A 21313-nucleotide genomic window follows, 5' to 3' on the forward strand; every position below is an offset into this window, starting at 1 on the left:
GATTAAAAAAAGGGTTTTATTTACAAGACAGTTACCTGAGCTGCATGCTCACAGCTAATCCAAAGCACCCTCTGCCTCAGGAGAACTGTTCCACCTTGAGGAGATTCCCTGCATTGAGCCCCGACTGGTCGCCCCGAGCACGTGACGCTGACTCGATTGTGTCGCTCTTCAAGGGACAATCGCCGCAATGACCATCGCCAAATTCACCGTACCTCACCCCTAAACTCAGGAATCAGGCAGCAATGCTTAATGAATGTTTTTCACTCTAGACGATGGTTTGTACTGGAGCTTCCCAGGGGTCAATGTGGGATCCCTGGGCTCAAGGACAAAGGTGAGGGCGACACAAGGAGAATCGTTTTCACACAGCAAGTGGTTGGGATCTGGAATTCCCTGCCTGAGAGTGTTGGTTGGGCGGGGTGGGGGGTGGGGCGGGGGGGGGGGGGGGCGGGAGGCAGATGCAAATGAGGCTTTCAAAAAGTGATTGGATCAGAATCCGAACAGGAAGAAAGAAGAATGTGCTGCGTTATGGGGAGAAGGTGAGGCATGGCCCAAGGTGAATTATTCCAGCAATCAGCACAGACATGAAGGGACGAGTGTCCGCCTTCTGTGAAATAAGTAAAATTCTGTGATTCTATGTTAAACAATTCCAAACACACACAAATAAACACAGACACTAATATACACAATCACAGACACTAAAACACACAAATAAACACAGACACTAATATACACAATCACAGACACTAAAACACACAAATAAACACAGACACTAATATACACAATCACAGACACTAAAACACACAAATAAACACAGACATTAATACACACACAAACACAGACACTAGTACACATAAACATAGACACAAATACATGCTCACACAAATGCAGACACAAAAACACAGACATGAATACAACCACACACACAAACCAGACATGAATACTCTCACACACAAACCCAGAAATGAATATAGACATGTACACACAAACACAGACACGAATACACATACAAACACACACATATAAACACCTACACACACAAGCAAAGGCACAAATACACACACTGACACACACAGACACAGATACACACACTCACAAACACAAACACAGACACAAATACACGGTCACACTCAGACATGAACATATGCACAGAAACAAATATACACACGCCAACTTAGATACGAATACACACACAAAAATACAGACTTGAATACACACACAAAACAGACATGATTATGTGGACACAGAAACACAGACATGAACACAAACATTCACACAAACACTGATGCAAAGACACACAAACACAGAGACGAATACACACACGCACAAATACACATGAACACACAAACACAAACAAGAATATGCACACACTCACAAACACAGACATGAATACACCCACACAAGCAAACACAGACACAAACACAGATACTCACATAAACACAAATACACACACATACAAACACAGACACAAACACAGACACAGATATATACACATATACAAACACAGACATGAACATATACACACAGACACAAATACACACACACAGACACGAATACACACAGACACAAACATATACACACAGACACGAATACACACACACAGACACAAATACACACACTCATACAAACACAGACACAAATATACATACTCATACAAACACACACACAAACACAGGCACGAATACAGGCATTACTACAAACAAACACAAATACACATACTCATACAGACACAGACATGAGTGCACATACACATACACAGAAATACAAACATAGAAATACCCACTCACACAGGCATGAATAAACACAGAAACACAGACTTGAACTCACACGCACAGAGACAGCTCAGGCACAGACAAAATAAAAGCAACACACAAACAAAACAAAACCCAGACAAATGCCCTCTCACACACACACTCTCTCTCTCAAACATACACGTACACACTCTCTCACACACACTTCCTCTTTTACACATTCTCTCTTGCTCTCTCTCACACACACTCTCTTGCAAACACACTGGGCGGGTTTCTCCTTTGTCCGACGCCAAAATCGTATTCGGCGGTCGGGTGGAAAATCCCGTTTGACGACAAAATCGGGAGCGGTGCCTGTTTTCGGATGCTCCGCCCCTTCCAAATCGGCATCATCGGTGAGTACGCCGCATACCGTTGGGACGGCCTCAGGACATCACCTGAGGCCCTCTCCCGATGTTCCGCTCCCGATGGGGCAACTTCCCGACGGCATGGAACATGTGCGCTCTGCATTTTCATCAACCTCACGTGGCAGCTGCGGACTGTATCTCGTGCCGCCACAGTCAGGGGGGCGGGTACCGTTCTGCTGGCCGGGGGGGGCTTCGGCCGGGGCTGTGGGGTCTGGTGGGGGCTGGTCCGGGGGTCGTGAGTGGGGTGCAGGGGAGGCACTATCTGGTAGGTCCGGTCCGCGCGCGGCTGGCGCCATGTTGTCCAGTACAACTGCTGCAGGTTGTCACCGTGCGCATGCGCGGCCATGAACCCGGCAATTCTCCGGCCGTTTATGTTGGGAATGCTGGGGGGTTTATGTGGCATGGCTGCTAGCCCCCCACTGGGCGGAGCATTGGTGCGGGGGTGGCACCAACATTTTCATTGTAAAACTAGACACAAAGGGCGTCAACAGCCCCCAAAAGTGAGGAATTCTCCACATTTTTGGGGGCTAGGTTGATGCTGGAGGGGTTGACGCCGCTCCAGCTGGCGCCAAAGGACCGGCGCGTGTTCGCGCATGCACAGAACGGCCGGCGTGATTCTGTGCATGCGCAGGCCGGCCGATGTATTTTCGCTCATGCGCGGGGGGGGTTCTCTTCCCCACGCCGTCCTCCGGGCAATATGGCGGAGCCCTACAGGGCCCGGCGCGGAAGAAAGAAGTCTCCCACAGAACAAGCCTGCCCGCAGATCGGTAGGCACTCCTGGGGACTGCCTCCGCACAATCACCTGCCAGGTCCCGCCGTGCATGTGGTGAGTAATTCACACCAGCGGGACTGGCCAAAAATGGACGGCCCGGAGAATCCCGCCGCCGCCTGAAAAACGGCGCCGGAGAATACGGCAGCCGGCATCAGGGCGAGATTCGCGCCTCCCCTGGGGATTCTTGACTCGGTGGAGGGTCGGAGAATCCCGGCCATAGCCTCAAAATCTGAGAATCCAACCCACCATCTCTCTCTGACACTCTCTCACACACATACTTGCTCTCTCTCTCACACACAATCTTTCTCTCACACACATTCACTCACACACTCTCTTGTGCACACACACACTCTCATGCATACACACAGACTCTCACATACGCTCTCTCTCACACACACTCTCTCTGTGACACAGATACACACACTCTCGCAAACACACTTAAAACATATCTCTCTCACACACTATCCCTCACTCTCACACAAACACTCATGCACTCACATATAAACACACACAATTGTGCTAACATGAATATACAAGTGTACACATCAACACACACGTACAAACACACATGGAAACAAAGGCACACATGTATGAAGCCACACACACACATGAACTGGAACATACACATATGAAAATACAAACAACATAGATATAAACCCATGCAAACAGGTGAACACACACATAAACACAGACAGCACTCATACAAGTATGCAAACCACGCTCAGGTACAGACACACTAAAAGGAACGCAGTCAAATCAAAGAAATAAAGTACAGAGCTTAAAAGACTCAAATTATTTTCTCTGAAAGTTATTCAGAATGAAAATTCTGTTGATAGAGGAAGTAAAAGAGTTTGACTCTTGGGGTTGTGAGTTGTACTTAGAAGAGGGTGTTAATCTGAATGTAGGGAGCATCACAAATTAAAGAAGTGAAAGTGGGAATTTGGACATTTAGAAACTTGTGCTGAAGCTCAACAACTCAGAGAATTATAAATATATCACTAGCTGTGCTTAACAAAATCTAGCATACTGTAGGCACCATTTGCATATCATTAGCGGGCCCGACCTGATATTCTCCAGGGCCTCCGCGATTCTCCGCCTCCAATGGGCCGTGTTCCCGACGGCGTGGTTCGCTTGTGCTTTTAAAAATCGTGAAACCGGCGTCATGGCTGCTGAGGGAGAGAGAGGGGGTACGGAAAGTGTCCAACATGGTCATAGTGTGCTGACAGTTGTGCCGCTGGCCAGGGGGCTTCTGCCAGGGCCGGGGGTGGCCAGGAAGTGGGCTGTAGGGTCAGAGTGCACAGACATGGAACACATTGCCGGAGCCAGCAAGGCAGCCATGCAGCTGCGCACACCGCTAACAGCCTGCTTTGAACCTGGTGCCACGGGTCGTATAGGTGTCCCCCAGGGCACCCCGCTGTGTGACCTCTGGTGCCAGCCAACCCATCACCAGTATGGGTGCACTTCAGCACAACCAGTACCTTCTTTTTGGCTTGGCTATGTGTGCATGGGGAGTGTAATATGTATGCGCGGCTGCAGCTTGTCAGTCTCCCGAGTGTTGATCACGGACCCGGCTAATCCTACACCACTTTTCAGTGGAATTGAGTGTGTTCCATGCGGCTCCAGTTCTAGCCCCTCAACGGTAGCAGAATCGGTCCAGGTGCGGCGCCGGTTTTTCTGTCGTAAAAGTCCACGGATTCTCCGTTGGCGCCAACACCTCATCTCAGAAACGGGGAATCCAGCCTGTTTTATTTGATTGGTGCAGTGACCCACAAATTGACAGACGCTTTGACAGCATAGATCCTACATAGTGAGGATGCGGTGCTTGATGACAAAACAGTTCAGGTTCTGACAAACAATAAACCTTGGGTGCCGAGGGATTTTTTTTGAAGTGTCTGAGCGTGAGGAAGTTGGCATTTCTTCAAGGCAAACTTGACACTTGCAAGGAGGGCAAAAGAAAGCAAGAGAATTCAAATCCGAAATGAGGAGAGCACAAATTGATTTGAAAAATAAAGTAGAAGATAGATTTTGACCAGGCAACCCAAGGCAAGCATGGGAATGGCTTAATACAATGATGGGTCGGCAAATGAAAAAAAACACAAAAGGCGTTTGATGGACTGTGCAATCTTCGTTAATGATCTTCACCACTTTTGTGGAAGATCTGACGTGGTTGATGTTAGAAATCAATGTAACAGGGTATGTGATAGGATCCAGCTTTATTCACATGTGCGGTGATCAGAGCATGAGTTTGCAACATGTCTTTCCGTATTGAACGGTATGAAGCACCTGGTCCTGATGGACTAGGAGGTAAAAACCGAAAGACTGTGCTCATCAGTTTAAAGGGACATTTACAGTTATTTCAATCTTTATTGGATGGAAACGCTGCTCTAAACACTTGGAAAGTATCAACCATCAGACCTGTGCCTGAGAAGCCTGGAGCAAAATCATTTCATGATTTTAGACCTGTGACCCTAACTTCTTTATTGGCTAATCGTCTGGAGAGAGTCGTTCGTAACTACCTCACCTTGTCTGTGTCAGGTTATCTTGACCCCCCACAATTTGCTTATGGAGCACACAGGGGAGCTGAGGATGTTACCCTTTCTCTAGGAAGCTGGTAACTAACCACCTCCAACAGCCAAAATCTTTTATGCGTGTTTTAGTTATTGATTTTAGTTCAGCATTTAACACAATGCAAATTCACTTCCTGTTATAAAGGTCGTTTACTTTCAACATTTAAATGGGGACCTGATCCACTGGATCAGGGATTTTCTCGCTGATCGCCCTCAGCATTTTTATGAATGTTTTTTTTTATCAGATAAATTTATTTCAAACACGGGTGCTCCTCAGGGCTGTGACCTGTCACCTCTGTTATGTTCCATACCCACCAACGATATGAGAATCAATGGGACTAATACTTATTTATTTAAGTTAGCAGATAATAAGGGTTTGGTGGGGTTATTTTTAAAAGATAAAATGGGAACTGAAGAAATGACTTTCAACATGCTGCCACCCTTCAGAAATTGTGTTAATTGAGTGGCCTGCAGATCAATGTAGGTAAATCCAAAGGCCTGCTTTAATGTAGCAGTGGCCTGTATATGTGTGAACCTCTGTATCTTATTGGCCAGCCAGTAGAGGTTGTAGAGTGTTTCAAGTATCTGGGAAAACATATAGACCAGAAGTTACATTTCACAGATAATACCGACTATTTATAAAAAGGTTCATCAACGTCGGTTTTTAATCAGAAAACTGAAAGGATTTGGAGTGAGACATGATGCTTCAGAGAAGGTGTACGATAACCTGGTGGAGAGTATTTTAACACTCAACATGACAGTCTGGCATGGTAACCTTGTTGAATCCCAAATTTCTTTATCCGTCAGTCTGGCCTCAATAAAAGTCGAGATGGATTTGCAAGTATAACAATAGTTATTTTATTCAGCTTGCAAGCTACCTAGTCCACAGTGATACAGATAACATGTTGCTCTCTGCAGCCCCGGGACTAAGTGAATGTCCCAGACAAAGAGATCAGTACTGATACATTCAAATGGCATCAAGTTTCACATACTCGACACCCATAGGTCATCCTATGTCCCTCCTGACTTGTTTGATCTATTCTGATTGGCTCACTTCCAATCCCTTTCTCCGGCCCCTATCAATTCAGCATCACTCTCATAGACACACCTCTTCCTGCTTTTTTCCATGCGGTCTAAAATCCTTTGTCTCTACTTGCCAGAATCAAAGTGGCTTATTTCTACATTACATTAACTAATATCTCTAAAGTAACTATTTTATATCACATTCGTCATTCCCTCCTTTTATCATTCCATGATAACCGAACTATCCAATCCATAGCTACGGTTCCTCATCTAAAAAGATCTGTCACTGCATTTCCAATTCCTGGTGTAGCCCCCCTTCATCTGCTGCACCCTCATGAATTTTGACAGCTAAGATTTTAGGGGCGTTGATCTGTTCCAGTGCACCCCGCATTCTACCCATCACACATTTAAGGATGGCTGGGCCCACAAAGATGCAGCCGATAACCACCACTAAATGCATGACCATATTTATCAACCAGTCCTTCCAACCTCCAAATCCCCAGTTACCCCAAGAACCAGGATCCTGCATCCCGTCTAAGTGATCCTGTATGCGATCCATAAATTTAGTGATGTTAGCGGTCAAGTCCTAAACTCCCATGATACACTTGCCCTGCACTATGGCGCATACCCCACCCTCACGGGCCAGAAGATAGTCAAGAGCATACCGGTTCTGCATTGCAAACAACCGTAGCTGAGACAACTCCTTGGTTATTGCCCCGAGGGCTCCCAAGGTTTACTACCCGGGTTTTCCTCAGTTTGGCCTTTAACTAACTTAAGTGTATCTCCCGGTAACCTACGTTCTAGCTGTACTTCCCTTCTCATACGCCCTATCCTCTCTAGTCCCTTTCACTTTCTCATAGCCTCTTCCTACGCTCTTCTGACAGCCTGATTTTACCTTTATTGTACCACTCTTAACACATCCAAAATCAAATTTACATGTATTCCAAAAACAAGGCAATGTCCATATAATGTTCCCTTCCCATCGCCGGGACCGGTGCAACTGCTTCATGACTCCTGCATTCTCCTTAACTTTGATGACCTTCCATGAGTCGATACCATGTCCTCGTATATGGGGGCAGCGAAGAACATCACCTTTGCAGAGGTGATGTAACCTTGTAGATTGGTTGGGGCTACACAGATACATAATATTCCCCTTTTCCATGTCCATCGCCAATAACACGCCAAGCGAAGTGAGGCCAAATATCACACAGACGGTGCGTAGCCACTCCATCATGCTCCACACCTGTAAAATAGCACTGGAGAAGGGAGGCAGGTTAGTATCCGACCTTTTACAGTAGTGGAGATGGACTCAATTTACAGTGATGTAGGTGGACCCAAGCACTTCGCCCCTCCACTTTAACTGCTGTGGGGGTGGTAAGGAGAACTTGGAAGGGCCCGTCCCATCGCGGCTCCGACCCCTTCCTAGTGCAATTTTTGACCATGACATAACTACCGGGCTGGACTGAAAGTGAGCTAGGTACTGGGGCGATGGCTGGTGAGCCGCGCGGACCTGGCCATGGAGTTCCTTCAGCACTTGCGTGAGGGCTAGAACATAGGTGGTCATCTCTTCAGTCATCTGATGAAACTGAACCAGTCTGGGAACCTGCAGGCTCCAGGGAGTTCTAAGAGGCCTGCCATAAAGAATCTTGGCGGGAGAGGGCCGAGCCGGTCCCGCAGGTGTAACCCACAGCTGGAAGAGGGCAACGGGGAGCAACTTAAGCCATGTCAGTCCCGTGTCTGCTCTTAATTTAGCCAATTTAGTTTTGAGGGTTTGATTGTGTCTCTCAACCAACCCGGCCGCCTGCGGTCTGTAAGCACAGTGTAACTGCTGGCGTATGCCCAACTGGGAGCAAAACTCCTTGTTAATTTGTCCAATAAAATGAGGCCCATTATCAGAACTTAACTGAGCTGGTATACCGTACCGGGGAATGATTTCCCTCATCAAGACTTTAACTACAGTAGCAGCTTTATTATCGATAGTCGGATACGCCTCGACCCATCTGTTGAACACATCCACAATGACCAAAACATATTTATAACATTGACACCTTTCCAACTCAATGTAATCCATTTGGAGCGTCTCAAAGAGACCACTGGGCAACGGGGTTTGCCCCATCCCACAAGGGATACCTTTTCCGGTGTTATATTGCTGACAAATCAAACACCGATTACTGATACTTTGGGCCAACCCCTGCATTTTAGGGTGCCACCAAGTGTCCAGCAACAAATCACTAGTCCCTCGAGCCCCACAATGAGTTGCAAAGTGTACACATTCAATGACCCATAAAGCCAGCACATCAGACATACAAGTCTGATGTGCAGGCATGGTCCACAAAGAGGAAACAGAATCATATGTACAACCTAACCGTTTCCACATTTGTTTATCACTCTCAGGAGCGTCCTCCTGTAACCTTATGACGTCTTGGATGGTTGGCATTGACTTGTCAGAAGCAGACATATTTATAGTAGATTGTTTAGTCTCACTTGCTGAATTTGCGCGGCTGTTCGCGCTGCACAATCTGCTCGTTCATTACCAACGTCAACTGGGGTTGTACCATTCGTGTGGGCAGCGCATTTAATAACGGAAATCTGCGCGGGCATAAGGAGGGCGTGCAGTAGGTCATTAACTAAACCCCGGTGGGATATTTGACCACACATAATCATGTCAGGTTGTTCTGACGAAATGTCACTCAAATCGCCCCTTATTGTGGTAGTTTCCTGAATCAAGGCTAAACAGTCGTGGCCAGGTGCGTCTTCATGGACAGGGGGACCACTAAGAAAACAGGCTGGATTGATAGTGGTACAGTGGTTAAATGTCAGACGTGGATTGTTCAAAAGGTATATCTCATACCTATTCTGACGAGCTGCGGTAAGATGCTGAGTCTGCAGTTGCCCCAATAGTGCGATTACCGAGTGGGAGCTATACACCGTAATATCCTGTTGGAGGGTGAGAGCATGTAACGGCTATGCGATGGCATTGATTGAACGTAAATCCTGTACTAATCGGTACTGGTCTGGTTTGGCTGGTTTAGGCACAGCAAGTATGGGGGTGTTACATTCTGATTGGCAAGGGACCAAAATACCCTGTTTCAACAGCTCTTGAATTAATTTATCTATTGAAGGAGCAGCTTGAGATTTCAGGGGGTATTGTCGAATGGAAGGTAGCTTTACATGATCCTTAATCATCACCTTAATAGGTGTAACATTCGTCTTTCCCACTTGTGATGGGTATTCCACCCAGACCTGTGGATTGACATATTCCAACACATCATGTCCCCTGTGATGCTGCAGTCGAGTGTTAATTGTTTCAGGGACCTCAAAATTTTTTTATGGTAGTGCCGTCCGGCATGACTTGAAGTGCGTACTCTGTTGGATCCGAATGATCCACTGCCCTCCTGACCATTCGCACCATATCCCTGGCATGGTACTGGTCATGGACCTGACGTGTAATATGAGGGCTTACCGAAGCTGACTGTGGCCATAAATGTGGTGATATTGTAACAAAATCGGCTGTATCTTCTTTTCCCGTGACTGGCTGTAACCTTGACTGGCCATTCGGTCTCAAGTAATGGCCGGTATTTGTCCTCCAACTCCCTGTTTCGTCCAGTTCTGTCATAGGCCAGGGTAACGTGATGCAGTGACTGTTCAACGTCTAACGTCCACCACTGGGGGGTGATAGAAATATTGCACTATTGTCTCATCCTCCATGATGGAACCGTTACCCCCTCATCTCCGCATTCTAGCTGTAGCTGGAAGATACACAGTAAATCTCGGGCCAACAAGTTACAGTCCAATCCAGTAGTCACTACAAACTGATGCTCTGCAGACTCATTCTCGTAAGTGACTGTCACAGGTTCAGAAATAGGATACTCACACACCTGTCCTTGGAACCCTGACAATTGCTGTGTGTGGTCGGATAATGGTAATTTAAGTGCTGATTGCACAGAAGACTTGGCTGCCCCGGTGTCGATTACAAATGAGTGATGTTGATCTCCTATCTGCAGAGAGGTAATAGGTTCCCTGTCCGATTGGAGGGTCCTTATGGCTAAATTAGCAAGTAAATCCTGTGTTGGGAAAGGGTTTTCCTGGGAGAAGTCAGTGTATCTCGTCTGTCCTCCCCTTGGTCGGTACCCTCTCCTTCTGCTGCCTGTCTTTTAAAGGGGCATTCCTGTTGCCAGTGATCTGCACGGCCGCAATTAAAACATGCATTGCTCCCTCTATATCTGCCCCGTCCTCTTCTTCCAGTAGATCAATGGCCCCTCAGAGGGGGCTGCGGTTGTAGAGCTGTTGATTCGTTCGGTGGGCCATAAAAAGGAGCTGAGGGTCCCTTTGGGTGGGTTTGATATCCTCCCCCTCGCTGATCCACCTACCCAAAGTCACAATATTGGGGCTCCTGCTGGTAAACTACCATTTCTGCCGCTTGTTGTGGTCGCAGATCATCCTTTTTCATTACATACTCAGTCGTAAACTTTGTAACTGAGCTTCCTTCCTGGCCTACACCCTCCTTCCAATAAAATCTGACTGCCCTTGCCATCTGGGAAGGGTCATTCTCTGTCCAATTCATGTTATTACATTTCACAGCAGTAACCACAGAAGGTGGTAGGCAATGCATTAACATAGCACAATATTGAGGGGAATTCTGACCATTTTGATGTGGCAAGTCGCCTGACTGCCCACAGTAGATTTCATTAAAACGCTCCAGAAATTCCTCTGGCTCTTCAGTCTTCTTAGGTTTTAGGTCTAAGATAATAGAAAGATTTATGGGCCTTTGAAATGTGCTATTCAACGCATTCAGGATCTGTGTCCTTCTATCGTCGTCTAACACATAGGCCTGCTGAAGTGCAGCATGACTAGCATAATTCAGGTGGTTAAGATAATTGCGGTACTCTGCTGGGGTTAAAATCTGCTGGACTAGGGCCCAGAGGTCCCTTGAATCAGCTTGATAAATTGAGATGGTAGTTCTCAAGGAATCCACGAAGGCAGCAGGAGATTTTTTTCTATCTGGGATTGTAGCCACAATAGCCATCATCTCACTGGGTGTCCATGGGAAGTAAACGTCTATCGTGGGGTTCGCTCCCGCAGTCACTGAGTCGGGGTTTCGCATCTTCCTAATCGGTAACTGTCTCCGAATGTCACCAGGGGGCACTCTAGCTATTTCCCCTGGTTGTTCCAGGACTTCAACATCTCTCCCTGTCACTAGGGGGAGTTCTTTCTCTTCAAAAGAATCTGTTTCAGCTTCCTTTGTTCCCGAACCTTGTGGTTTCTGCTTAGTTTGGAGAGACTTAGGTGATATGCTTACTTTTCCAAATTATTGAATTTTTCTTTTTCTGTCAATTCAAGGCCAGCCATTGAACTACGTAGCTCATCTCTTGTTTGACCCGCGTCTTTCCTGTCTCTACTTGCGCTTTTTTTTTAAACTTAAAAATGTTTGAAAATTCAAATTGAATTACTGCAACTTGCAAGCTTAGCTCTGATCTCAACTCAGAACCAAATTTACAATTTGCTTAACACAAACTTGTATAACATTTACAACTTAATTATTTCTTTATCTTAACAATTTTTCTTTTAACAAGTTTTTTTTTCCTTTTACATTCACATAAGTGTTGGCAAAATCAACTATCATCTCCAGATTTACACTTTTTTTAAAAAAATGCTGTCAGTGATCTTCTTTAAGTTTCTATTAATTCACAAATAAAATGAGATAAACATTATTTCAAGTAAGTAAAACTTAAGATTCTGGCAATTTCAATCAATTGCTTTCGAAAATAATAACTTTTATCAAAGAGGTGGAGAAACCCACTGGTTTCCTTTAATTAATTCAAAACGTAACTTTGCTGGTGTTCACTGACTCAAGGGAAAGGTATCCGATTACACTACAGGCTGCTGCTGTTATCTCAAAGCCTGAGTGAGAAGCACTGTCTGTCTTTTGATGTTGCCTGCTGCTGTTAACCCTTTGAGAGACTTCAGCTTCAACCAATATGCAGCATTCCCCACAATCTCAACTAGTCCTCGGAACTGCGTTTTTCGCCAATACAGTCCAAGGAGACAATTTTAGCTTAATCAACTATATATTTAAAACACTCACACATAGAGTTGAACCATCTTCAGATTTAAAAACAGTTATACTGGACTGAACCTTCAGTACTGAAGTCCCATCAGCCCCTGAACCCATATAATAGACTGAACCTTCATTACTGAAGTCCCATCAGCCTCTGAACCCTTATACTTGGAATTGAATCATCATTTGAGATGTCACATCAACCCAAAACCCTAACCCAAGCCGAATCAACAATATGAAATCCCATCAATTAAATTGCTAATCCCCAGACTGACCTGTGATTTCGTCGAGGCGGTCTTTCTGTGCCAACCGCGAGTGACCAGACTAATCAGATGATAAGAAGAGGGGAACAATCAATGCGCGGTCATTTTCCAGTTCTACATTGAGGGCCCTCGTTCCCCATCCTCCTGTTCATAATCAGTCTAATTCTGATTTCGCAGTTGGACCAGGATCGCCCTGAGAAATCCCGGTTTTCGGCACCAAATGTTGAATCCCAAATTTCTTTATCCGTCAGTCTGGCCTCAATAAAAGTCGAGATGGATTTGCAAGTATAACAATAGTTATTTTATTCAGCTTGCAAGCTACCTAGTCCACAGTGATACAGATAACATGTTGCTCTCTGCAGCCCCGGGACTAAGTGAATGTCCCAGACAAAGAGATCAGTACTGATACATTCAAATGGCATCAAGTTTCACATACTCGACACCCATAGGTCATCCTATGTCCCTCCTGACTTGTTTGATCTATTCTGATTGGCTCACTTCCAATCCCTTTCTCCGGCCCCTATCAATTCAGCATCACTCTCATAGACACACCTCTTCCTGCTTTTTTCCATGCGGTCTAAAATCCTTTGTCTCTACTTGCCAGAATCAAAGTGGCTTATTTCTACATTACATTAACTAATATCTCTAAAGTAACTATTTTATATCACATTCGTCAACCTGAATGTGAAAAACAAAAGTTAACTGGTCAGAATTGCCAACACTGCAGGTAAAAACCTCGGCAGACAGCAGACACATCTCGATCATTGATTTACCAAGGCAGTTCAAAGGAAAGCCCAGGCCATTATTGGCGACCCCTCTCACTCTTCATATCGTCAATTAGGAAGGTTCACTTTGGGCCAGGGAAAATCTGTTTGAGTTTTTTTTGTTCCCAGTGCCATAGGCTTGCTAAACAACATAGTGGAAACTTAACTTGCTGTTTTTAGTTATTTTAACTGCAGGAAGTGATTTATCGGCAGAGTGCTCTGTGTTATATTGGTATGGTGTGGATGTATGTTATATCTGTACACATGTATCAGTGTGGGTATATATAATTATTCCGATTTCTAAAGAAAGAGTATGATTATATGTTATATTGGAGGTGAAGCCAAAAATAAACTTTCACACTTGCGTGGACAATGAAGTTCTATTCAACAGTTTACAGGGAGCTTTATTCTGTATTTAACCCGGTGCTGTACCTGTCCTGGGAGTGTTTGATGGAGAGAGTGCCGAGGGAGCAATACTTTGTATCTAACCCCATGTTGTACTTATCATTGATCATAGAATTTACAGCGCAGAAGAAGGCCATTGGGTCCATCGAGTCTGCACCGGCCCATGGAAAGATCACCCTATCTAAGGCCATATCCCCACCCCATTCCCATAACCCAATGACCCCATCAAACCGTTTTGGACACTAAGGGCAATTTATCATGGCCAATCCACCTAACCTGCACATTTTTGGACAGTGGGAGTAAACCGGAGCACCCGGAGGAAACACACACAGGCATGGGGCGAATGTGCAGACTCCGCCCAGACAGTCACCCAAGCCTGGAATCGGACCTGGGAACCTGGGGCTGTGAAGCAACTGTGCTAACCACAGTACTACTGTGCTATCGTACTTGTCCAGGGAGTGTTTGATGGGGAGAATGTAGAGGGGCCTTTATTCTGTATCCAACCCCCTGTTGTACCTGTCCTGGGGGTGTTTGATGGTGACAGTGTAGAGGGACTTTTACTCTATATCTAACCCCCTGTTGTACCTGTCCTGGGAATGTTTGATGAGGACAGTGTAGAGGGAGATTTACATTGTATCTTACCCCGTGTTGTACCTGTCCTGGGACTGTTTGATGGGGACAGTGTAGAGGGAGCTTTAATCTGTATCTAACTCTGTGCTGTACCTGCCCTGGTAGTGTTTGATGGGGACAGTGTAGAGGGAGCTTTACTCTGTATCTAACTCTGTGCTGTACCTGTCCTGGGAGTGTTTGATGGGGACAAAGGTGAGGGAGATTTAGCCTGTATCTAACCCTGTACTGTACCTGACTTGGAAATGTTTGATGGATACAGTGTAGCTGGAGCATTCGTCTGTATTTAATCCTGTGCTATAACTATCCTCAGAGTGTTAGGGGGAGACAGTATAGAGGGACCTTTACTCTTTATCTCATACCGTGCTGTACCTGTTCTGGGTGTGTTTGATGGGGTAGTGTAGAGAAAGCTTTACTTTCCATCTCACTTGGTTGTGTACCTGTCCTGGGAGTGTTAATGGGGGCAGTGTAAAGATGCTTTGCACTGTATCAGGAGCTGTGTTGTTCCTGTTCTGGAAGTTTCTGATGGGGACACTGTCAAGGGGGCTTTACCCTGCATCCAACCCTGTGCTGTACATGTCCTGGGAGTGTTTAATGGGGACAGGATTGAGGGTGCTTTGCTCGATACCTAAAGATGTGCTGTAGCTATCCTGGAGTGTTTGATGGGGACATGTCCTGGTAGCTTATCTCTGTATCTATCTCCATGCCGTACTTGTCCTGGGAGTGTTGATGGGGACAGTGTAGAGGGACCTTTGCTCCTTGCGGGGGGTGGGGGGGGGGACATGCTTCCCAACAATCAACTATACAGTCTGTCCAGATTTTTCCTCTTTTTCACCCCTCCCCCGCGACAAACTGCCTCTCAAACACGGTCACAAACAACCCCTACCTTTCCTCAAACCCCCCTGAAGAGCCCCTTAACTTATACTTTATCTTCTCTAATCGCAGGAAGTCATACAGGTCACCCAACCAAGTCGCTACCCCCGGTGGCAATGCCGACCGCCACTCCAAATTCATCGCCGTGCAATCAGAGAGGCGAAGGGCAAGACATCAGCTTTCCTCCTCCCCATGTGCTCCGGCTTTCCTGAAACCCCAAATATCGCAACCAAAGGATCCGGGCCCACTCCCTCCTCCACTATCCTGGCTATGACCGCGAACACTCCCGCCCAGAATCTTCCCAATTTTTCGCAACTCCAAAACATGTGCGCATGATTCGCTGGCCCCCGCCCACACCTCCCGCTCATCTGCTACCCCCTGAAAGAACCCACGCATTCTCGCCCAAGTGCACCCTGTGCACCACCTTAAACTGTATCAGGCTCATCCTTGCACAAGAGGAGGTCCCGTTACCCTTCGCAGTGCCTCACTCCATACTCTCCAATTGGTCACCATTCCCAACTCTGCTTCCCATTTCTCCTTGACCTTCACCACCCGCTCGCCTCCCTACTCCCCCAGCCATTTGTATATATCCCATATTCTTCCCTCCCCTTCCACATCCGGGAGCAGCAGTCGCTCCAGCGACTATATATAGGCTTTACTCTGTTTCTAACCCCGTGCAGTACCTGTCCTGGGAGTGTTTGATGGGGTCAGTGTAGAGGGAGCTTTACTCTGTATCTAACCCCGTGCAGTACCTGTCGTGGGAGTGTTTGATGGGGTCAGTGTAGAGGGAGCTTTACTCTGTATCTAACCCCGTGCAGTACCTGTCCTGGGAGAGTTTGATGGGAACAGTGTAGAGGGAGCTTTACTCTGTATCTAACCCCGTGCAGTACCTGTCCTGGGAGTGTTTGAAGGGGTCAGTGTAGAGGGAACTTTACGCTGTATCTTTTGTTTTGCAATATTTTTATAGTAATTTTGCATTTTTTATAGTTTACAGAAAGAGATCACCCTGTAATTACATATTGTGGTGAATGTATTTCACCTAATGCATGAGCTGTCTGTACTGTCTGTATAATGATGTGACCCATGACCTGGAAGTGATGATACGGGCTACTTCCAGGTACTGTACTGGAACCTCGGTGGGCTCCACATCTGAATCCACCCTCTCCGGGGCCATATATAGTGCAGCCACCTGTGGGTTGCACTCATTTGTACAGCCGATTCTGGCAGGCGGGTTCATGGATATTAAAGCCTAATGTTCGCTCGTTCTCACGGTCTCACAGTGAATTGACGGTATAACAATTTAATATCCATAGACAGCATCATGGAAGCCGCTCTAAAGCCAGATAAGCTCGAACTCGACGCGTGTGCGTCGGAAGCCAAGGAGATCTTCGAACATTGGCTTCGCTGCTTCGAGGCCTACCTCGATTCCTCCACAACACCTCCCACTGAAACCCTCAAGCTGCGTCTCCTCCACCCACGGGTGAGCCATCGAATCTCCGTGATGATCGAGAAAGCGGCCACGTATGAGGCGGCGGTCGCAACCCTCAAGGCGCATTTCGTGAAGCCTGTAAACAAGGTGTACGCCCAACATCTCCTCACGACTCGCCGTCAACGCGCTGGGGAATCGCTAGATGAGTACCTGGAAAAACTGACCCTACTCGCGCGGAACTGCAGCTACCGGGATGTGACGGCGGAGGAACACATGAACCTACAGATCTGGGACACCTACGTGGCTGGGGTCCGATCAAACTACATCAGGCAGCGCTTGCTGGAAAACAGGACCACTGACCTGTGGGACACAGTAAAGCTAGCTACCTCGTTAAAGGTGGCCTACCAGAACTTCAGTGCGTTCCCACGGACCCGGCGAACCCCTCGTGGATGCCATCGTCACGGCCCCGTCGGACCCGACTATGTCGCAGGCCTGTGCCGCGCGACTGCCAGTCCAGCCCGGGGAACCGCAGTGCTACTTCTGTGGTCAGGGTCAACACCCCCGGCAGCGTTCCCCAGCCCGCACAGCGACGTGCAGCGACTGTGGGAAAAAGGGACACTTCGCCAGAGTCTGTCTGGGCCGATCTAAAGCCCAGAAATCGAACACTCACCAGGCCCGACCCGTGGACTCACAGGCTCCCAGACCCCGCAACCTGGCTGCGTGCCTGCCCAGAACGCCCCCTTCAGACGCGTCATCAGCCTCGTGCGACTCGTGCGGGTCGCCATCTTGCCCACCGGCTCCAAAACCGACCGACACGTGCGACCGATGGGGGCGGCCACCTTGGTCGCCATCTTCGACCCGACCTGACACGTGCGACTCATGGGAGCGGCCATCTTGGTCACCATCTTCGACTCAGCCCGACACGTGCGACTCATGGGGGCCGTCATTTTGTGACCACGACACCGCCGACCATGCTGGCTACCCGCAGCTGGGCGCAGTCACCCTCGACCAGTCACAGCCGAAGCACTTGAAAAACTCAATGATGGTCGTCCGGGTCAACGGGCACGAGACCCCCTGCCTTTTCGACTCCTGGAGCACGGAGAGCTTTATTCACCCTGACACGGTAAGGCACTGCTCCCTTCCCATATACCCCGCATCCCAAACCATCTCCCTTGCCTCCGGATGCCATTCGGTCCAGATCCGGGGGGTACTGTATCGCTAACCTCGTGATGCAGGGTGCCGAGTACACCCGTTTTAAGCTGTACGTCCTCCCTCACCTCTGCGCCCCACTACTGCTTGGATTAGACTTCCAATGCAGTCACCGAAGCCTGATCCTACAGTTCAGCGGACCCTTACCCCACCTCACGGTATGCAGCCTTGCGACCCTCAAGGTCTCCCCCCCTTTGCTCTTTGCGAACCTCACTCCTGACTGTTAGTCCATCGCCACCAGGAGCAGGCGGTACAGTTCCCAAGATATGGCTTTTATCAAGTCGGAGGTCCAGCGACTGTTGAGTGAAGGGATCATCGAGGCCAGCAACAGCCACTGGAGAGCGCAAGTGGTGGTCGCTGAGACCGGGGAAAAGAACCGGATGGTTGTAGACTACAGCCAGACTATTAACCGGTTCACGCAACTGGATGCGTACCCCATCCCCCGCATAGCGGAGATGGTTAATCAGATCACACAGTACCGTGTGTTCTCAACAGTCGATTTGAAGTTGGCCTACCACCAGCTCCCAATCCGCCCGGAAGAACGTCCTACACTGCTTTTGAAGCAGCCGGCTGACTCTTCCACTTCCTCAGGGTCCCCTTCGGCGTCACTAACGGAGTCTCGGTCTACATACCCGTACTTGGACAATGTCACCATCTGCGGCCATGATCAGTAGGACCATGACGCCAACCTTCAGAGGTTCCTCCAGGCCGCCTAATCCCTCAACCTCACGTACGACAAAGAGAAGTGAGTTTTCCGCACGACACGACTGGCCATCCTCGGCTACGTCGTGGAGAACGGAGTCCTAGGGCCCAACCACGACCGTATGCGCTCCCTCACGGAACCCCCCCCTCCCCACAGCCTCAAGGCCCTCAAACGATGCCTGGGGCTGTTCTCCTACTATGCCCAGTGGGTCCCCAACTATGCGGATAAAGCCCGCCCACTTAGTAAAGCCACGATATTCCCCCTGACGGCTGAGGCCCGCTCGGCCTTCAGCCGCATCAAGGCCGACATCACCAAGGCCGCTATGCACGTGGTGGACGGGTCCGTTCCCTTTCAGGTAGAGAGCGATGCGTCAGACGTCGCACTGGCCACCACACTCAACCAGGTGGGCAGGCCAGTAGCATTCTTCTCTAGAACCCCCCACGCTTCTGACACTCCTCGGTCGAGAAGGAAGCACAAGCCATAGTGGAAGCCATGTGGCACTGGAGGCACTACCTAGCTGGTAGGAGGTTCACCCTCGTCACTGACCAGCGGTCGGTCACTTTCATGTTTGACAACGCACAATGGGGCAAAATAAAAAATGACAAAATCCTGAGGTGGAGGATCGAACTCTCTACCTACAATTACAATATCAAGTATCATCCTGGGAAGCTCAACGCGCCCCCAGATGGCCTGTCCCGCGGCACATGCACCAGCGCGCAAAATGACCGACTTCGGGCTATCAATGATGACCTCTGTCACCCAGGGATTACCCGGCTTACCCACTTTATTAAGGCCCGCAACCTGCCCTACTCCACCGAGGAGGGCAAGGCCATGAACAGGGACTGCCAGGTCTGCGCGGAGTGCAAACCGCACTTCTACCGGCCAGACAAGGCCTCCCGGGCCTTTGAGCGCCTAAGTATGGACTTCAAAGGGCCCCTCCCCTCCACCAACTGTAATATATACTTTCTAACCATCGTCGACAAGTACTTCCCGCTTCCCCTTCGCAGTCCCCTGCCCCGACATGACCTCGGCCACTGTGATAAAGGCACTGCGCAGCATCTTCACACTGTTCGGTTTTCTTGCTTACGTCCACAGTAACCAGGGCGCATCATTCATGAGCGATGAGCTGCGTCAGTACCTGCTCAGCAAAGGCATCGCCTCGAGCAGGACTAAGAGCTATAACCCGCAGGGAAACGGGCAGGTGGAAAGGGAGAAGGCGACGTTATGGAAGACCGTCCTTCTGGCCCTCCGGTCTAGAAGTCTCCCAACCCCCTGCTGGCAGGAGGTCCTCCTCGACGCATCAGCTCTGTGCAGACAGGTGGAGACCAAGGTTTCCGATGGACTTCTATAAACGGGCAAATGGAAACGGAGAACACGACGTTATGGAAGGCTGTCCTTCTGGCCCTCCGGTCTAGAAGTCTCCCAACCCCCTGCTGGCAGGAGGTCCTCCCCGACGCATCAGCTCTGTGCAGACAGGTGGAGACTAAGGGTTCCCGATGTACTTCTATAAACCATTCACGGCAGCACTGACCCTGCACTTGCAGAGATGTTTGCAGACGCCCCGTTGCAGGCCTTCATTTGCTTGGCCAAACGTAGGATTCTTTCCCAGTCCAGGTACCGGTGTAACTTGGTAATGATCGCTCTTGGCTGTTTCCCCACCTTGGGTTTCAGCCAGAGCGACATATGGGTCTATGGGAGATCATTTTGCGAGTTGCTTGTCTCCCTCTCTCGGGACTGGCCGGAAACCCCCACCTCGTGGGTCCGCTGACCCGCTCGCTCACCACTCCTGTCCTTTGCAGCCATTTTGTATTTCTCTATGGCCTCTGGAGCTGCTGCTTCCTGGTATTCTGTTAGACCTTGTGTTGTGGAGGGTAAGGGGATGTTTTTGTTCGGTGTTTGATGGGTACAGTGTAGCGGGAGCTTTACTCTGTATCTAACCCCATGCTGTACCTGTCCTGGGAGTGTTTGATGGGGACAGTGTAGCGGTAGCTTTACTCTGTATCTAACCCCATGCTGTACCTGTCCTGGGAGTGTTTGATGGGGACAGTGTAGCGGGAGCTTGACTCTGTATCTAACCCCGTGCTGTACCTGTCCTGGTTTGATGGGGACAGTGTAGCGGTAGCTTTACTCTGTATCTAACCCAGTGCTGTACCTGTCCTGGGAGTGTTTGATGGGGACAGAGTAGAGGGAGCTTTGCTCTGTATCTAACCCCGTGCTGTACTGTCCTGGGAGTGTTTGATGGGGACAGTGTAGAGGGAGCTTGACTCTGTATCTAACCCCATGCTGTATCTGTCCTGGGAGTGTTTGTTGGGGACAGTGTAGGGAGAACTCTGCATGATATCTAACCCAGTGCTGTACATTTCCCAGGAATGTGGAATCTCTCTAAGAAGCATTGCTGATATCGAACCCCGTGCTGTACCTGTCCTGGGAGACTCTGATGGGACAGTGTAGAGGGAGCTTTACTGTGC

At 48.5% G+C, this 21313-nt stretch overlaps 1 protein-coding gene across 2 annotated transcripts in view; it reads left to right on the forward strand.

The window, feature by feature from the left end:
- The window catches only part of LOC140386467 (retroviral integration site protein Fli-1 homolog), a 264866-nt gene that overhangs the window by 57574 nt on the left and 185979 nt on the right, over positions 1-21313 (forward strand). The window lies entirely within an intron of this gene.

Source organism: Scyliorhinus torazame, chromosome 12 (assembly GCF_047496885.1).
Source record: "Scyliorhinus torazame isolate Kashiwa2021f chromosome 12, sScyTor2.1, whole genome shotgun sequence".
In the NCBI taxonomy this organism is placed as follows: Eukaryota; Metazoa; Chordata; class Chondrichthyes; order Carcharhiniformes; family Scyliorhinidae; genus Scyliorhinus; species Scyliorhinus torazame.